The sequence below is a fragment of the Acipenser ruthenus genome, chromosome 11 (genome assembly GCF_902713425.1).
Source record: "Acipenser ruthenus chromosome 11, fAciRut3.2 maternal haplotype, whole genome shotgun sequence".
In the NCBI taxonomy this organism is placed as follows: domain Eukaryota; kingdom Metazoa; phylum Chordata; class Actinopteri; order Acipenseriformes; family Acipenseridae; genus Acipenser; species Acipenser ruthenus.
In genome coordinates this window covers 13,182,332-13,187,451 of record NC_081199.1, presented here as the reverse complement: position 1 = coordinate 13,187,451, position 5,120 = coordinate 13,182,332, and the positions used below count along the sequence as shown (strand labels likewise).

Below are 5,120 nucleotides of genomic sequence, written 5' to 3'. Positions count from 1 at the left end.
CATAACAGAAAGTACAGTGAAATCCTGGTAAAGCACAGGCCAGCATGGTACATCACAGAGAAGTGTGCTAATGATTTATAACACAGCGCTAGGCTATGAAGAAGCACACTGTTCATAGGATTATAGGCATAAGGAAAGCATTGGAAATGGTTACCATGAAGAGGGAGTACCTGTATATTGTACAGCAATGCTGGGAATCAGATAGTTTGATGGTTAGTGATTATTGGGGAACTCCTGATCTGCTGACTAATACAGGGTTTTGACTGCAGTACAAACATTGTATTATGATTTTATTAAAGTATATATGAACATCCAAAAAAAATATTCATAAAATGTAAAAGCAACACATCTAGAGACAGAAAAAATATATAAAGGTCACTTGATGTTTGTCATATTTTCCATTGCTTTTTTTTCACATGCGAATAACTAGGTCGCTTGTTCAAAATATCACCACTTGTGTGAACAACATCCGTTTCCTGTGGAAAGAAATGGTACAGTTTAAAAATATGAAAAGAGAACCCAAGATAAGAGGTGCAGCCTGCATGTGTCAGAAGTGTGTTTCTCCGGATGTCAGTTACACGCCTCAGCAGAAAGCAGCCAGCACTGATCAGCCCACACAAACAGGATGTGTGCAGGAGGCTTGCAAGAACAATCTAGTGCAAGCAGTACAGAGACAATAATATGAGAACTGAAGCTGCAACGCAAAGTCATGAATGCCTTGCAGTAAATCTCTCACCTAGAGCTGATTGATGGTGAACTCCATTATACATGACCTATTATTAATAAAGGCTGTGCAATGCTGGATCATAATTGGTACTATTGGGATGTGTTTTAGGCTTCAGTGCTGAACTATGTGGGTGTTTGTCCTGACAGTTCTGTCTGTGATAACGAACGACAACATTAGTAGTTCACTGGTGGACTGCACACTTTTGGAGTCCAGTTTGATACTGCAATGAGAATGAAAGATCTGATGTGTATAAACACAAATAAAAAATGCTTACCTTTTTAATCTTGTTGAAATGATTTGCTGCAGTTTTCAAACCTTTCATTGAAATGTGTTGTAAGTGTTTTCATTGAAATGTGCTGCCTTGTCACTGCTGGCTTTTGTACTCTCTATGCTGTGATTAAAGTCTTTATCACTGCCCCTTTGTCCACACAATGCTCGGGTCAGTTCACACAGGGCGTGGTCACATTCTATATGAGGACTGGAAACTTATATATCATCTGCAGTCCGGAAGACTGCTGTCTGACACAATTTAGGTTAAGACTTTTATGTGTTTTGGCTGCTAAAGTTTAGTTTAACATCAATATTGCATTGATGTAATATTTCAAAACTAGAAAAGGGTTATTTCTTGTAAACTGATCTGTGGTCTCTGCAGGGGAACACATTGCAGAATGTGCACTGCACTGTAGATTTAAATTTTTCAGATCCCCAAATATAATGTATTCATAGTACAGAAATAATACACTTGGGCAGTGAAAAGTTATACCAGAAGGGTCCATGTGCCACCATTCACACACAACACATTTAAACACAATCTTTCAACAACTGTAACTCAACTGCTCTAAATAGCTGTCATTACTATCTGCAGTCACATGAAATTTACTAAAGTATACCATCCTTCTGTCCATTCTTCCACCTTCACACTCTGATTCTCACAAACTTCGGTGTTTGATCAGCCTGCCTGCACCCCGCTGGCATAAATAAACCATAAACCACGGCTTCATTTTATCAGAACACTTTGCAGCCCCTGAAGTGCATTGACCCTTACCTGAGTTCACTAGAGATTATCCTGAAAACAAGGGTCATTGTGACCCTAACCCTAACCCTGACCATAAACCAGGGCTTCGTTTTATCAGAACACTTTGCAGCCCCTGAAGTGCATCAACCCTTACCTGAGTTCACTAGAGATTATCCTGAAAACAAGGGGCTTGATAAGATGCAAGTGAATTCACCCTATGTTGTAAAAAGCCCTAATAAAATCCAGGTTATTTATCCCTATAAATACATTGATCAGCACCCTAAGTTTGTGAGAGATGGTCAGTGTGAGAGGTATACTATCATTGTCTGTGAGAGGTATACTATCAGGGTCATTGTGAGAGGTATACTATCAGGGTCACTGTGAGAGGTATACTATCAGGGTCACTGTGAGAGGTATACTATCAGGGTCACTTTAAGAGGTATACTATCAGGGTCAGTGTGAGAGGTATACTATCAGGGTCAGTGTGTGAGGTATACTATCAGGGTCAGTGTGAGAGGTATACTATCAGGGTCAGTGTGAGAGGTATACTATCAGGGTCACTGTGAGAGGTATACTATCAGGGTCAGTGTGAGAGGTATACTATCAGGGTCATTGTGAGAGGTATACTATCAGGGTCAGTGTGAGAGGTATACTATCAGGGTCACTGTGAGAGGTATACTATCAGGGTCAGTGTGAGAGGTATACTATCAGGGTCATTGTGAGAGGTATACTATCAGGGTCATTGTGAGAGGTATACTATCAGGGTCACTGTGAGAGGTATAGCATTAGGATGATCAACCTATATCCTGCAAGGGTAAGCCACATGTGGTTTTTATTTCTGTATTTTCTGTGATGGATGCTTTACAGTACCCACAGGGTTTTCATTCGTGACTTGTTTTATCTAGGAAAGGGTGCCCTTTTGTTTTCAATAGATTATTTAAATCTGTGTTAACATAGTTTTGTGTTAATTATACTGTGTATGTACAGCAATAAAGTTGTTTTTTAAAGTGTTAAAATAGTTTTGTTATTTATTTTTAGCACAATGTTCTGGTCCCAAACAATGCCACTGTACAGGTTTTACTGTACTGCATGTGTTGTATGTGCAGATTTTCTGAAAATGACTCTTATTCGTGTCATTGTACTGACATCTAGTGGCGTGCAGTAAAATTACAGGTAACGCAATATAACAAAGATAGCTTAACAGTGCTCTGCTGCCATCTACTGGCATATTGACAAACTACTCTCCTATCATTATATATTCGCCTGGAAAGAGTTGTAAACATTTCCACTAGATGGCAGTCATGGACTGTAATGTTGACCTCAACCCATTCTAGGGGCTTTGCAGGTTACACAGAGAAGTCGCACCGTGCCCAACTCTGACAAGGATAAAGCAGTGCGGTCCTGAATGGGGTTTCAAACTGGTTCAAAACGGTTCTGCCCGTTTTACTAACTAACAAGGTTGTTGACTTGAAACAAGCTGACTTGTAAGGTATTATCTTATTGGGTCACATTCTACAATCTTCAGCACTGTCAGTGTTTGTGACAGTATCTGTCTGCCTGTCTCACTGTAGCATGAGAATGGTCATGTTATACATTGTAGTAGGATCAGATCAAATGTGTACAATGCAAATATATATTTTATACACTTTTTCCAATTCTATTGGAAAGGTGTCAAAATATAAAAAATCAAACCCAGAAGCCACGGCTGAGATGAAATGAGATATCCTGAGAACAAAGTATAGAAAATGAGCACTTTCATTGAACTGAAGTAGTAACAATTATCGTGTTTACAATTGAAAATACATGTTTTCTATGATGTGTGTCATTCAAAATAAACACTTGAAAGTGTAAATCAGGTGAGATTGTGAAATTACACTAGAAAAGGGGTTTTCTGCAGGCTTACCTTCATTAATAAAATGGCCTTTCTATAAACAGTCCCTACAAAACATTACTTAATGCAGGCCTTATATGAAAGAGCCCGCTGTTCTGTTCTGTGGTTGCTTGTCCATATTTGTAATATAGTTCCCGTGATTTTCCAAACTTCCCTATGCTTTACAGTGATTTCACTGTCGTTTACTCCACTCTGCCATGCTTGTACCACTCTTCATATGTTTTTTTTTTTTTAATGTATCAATTTTCTAATAGCAATATTTTTATAAATATCATATGGGACATACTGAAATTGAAGAAAGGAACTATGAAAAAGACCTAGGAGTTTAAGTTGACTCAGAAATGTCTTCATCTAGACAATGTGGAGAAGCGATAAAAAAGGCCAACAAGATGCTCGGATATATTGTGAGAAGTGTTGAATTTAAATCAAGGGAAGTAATGTTAAAACTTTACAATGCATTAGTAAGATCTCACCTAGAATATTGTGTTCAGTTCTGGTCACCTCGTTACAAAAAGGATATTGCTGCTCTAGAAAGAGTGCAAAGAAGAGCAACCAGAATTATCCTGGGTTTAAAAGGCATGTCGTATGCAGACCGTCTAAAAAAATTGAAGCTATTTATTCTTGAACAAAGAAGACTATGCGGCGATCTGATTCAAACATTCAAAATCCTAAAAGGTATAGACAATGTCGACCCAGGGGACTTCTTTGACCTGAAAAAAAGAAACAAGGACCAGGGGTCAGAAATGGAGATTAGATAAAGGGGCATTCAGAAGAGAAAATAGGAGGCACTTTTTTACGCAGAGAATTGTGAGGGTCTGGAACCAACTCCCCAGTAATGTTGTTGAAGCTGACACCCTGGGATCCTTCAAGAAGCTGCTTGATGAGATTCTGGGATCAATAAGCTACTAACAACCAAACGAGCAAGATGGGCTGAATGGCCTCCTCTCATTTGTAAACTTTCTTATGTTCTTATGTTCTTATGTTCTTTAGGGTTTGGTAAGGCCCTTCTCGTTATGTTAAATTTAACATCACTGACCAATCAGTCGCCGCTACCAGCTCCCCTCCCCCTGGCTCCTGTTAGGTGCACATAATGATCCCAGGGAGACTCTTCCCGTGTCTGCTAGGGGTCAGCGCTGGTGCAAGGTTGCACCAATAGTCTAGTATAGGGTAGCAGTGTCTGCAGTAGGGTAAGCAGTCCTGCACACAGAAATAATGGTTACAGACCATGCAACAGATCTGCAAAGAGGCAGGGTTTATTGCAAGCACAGTTTAAGCACAGACGCACACACAAAGTCCCATCACCAGCCTTTTTTTACAAGGCCAACATAGTCATGGAGGTGGCAAGGGGGTGTTTGTGGCATTGCGGCTGGCGGGGAGGGTAGTGGCCAGGCTGGTTTGGTTGCTGCTGGCTCTGGCAGGCTGCTAGCTGGGAGATCCAGCTGGTGATGCTGAAGTCCTGGGTAACGGTGCCTGGAGCCTGAAGCTGA

General features: G+C 40.1%; 1 long non-coding RNA gene across 1 annotated transcript; it reads right to left on the bottom strand.

Moving 5' to 3' along the window:
* Positions 1-273: 273 nt before the first annotated feature.
* LOC117426415 (uncharacterized) lies at positions 274-1,122 on the bottom strand. Its single transcript, XR_004548116.3, has 2 exons — positions 1,002-1,122; positions 274-476 (listed from the first exon to the last, which is right to left on the bottom strand). It is a non-coding gene; the product is annotated as an uncharacterized LOC117426415 (long non-coding RNA).
* Between the last annotated feature and the right edge of the window lie 3,998 nt (positions 1,123-5,120).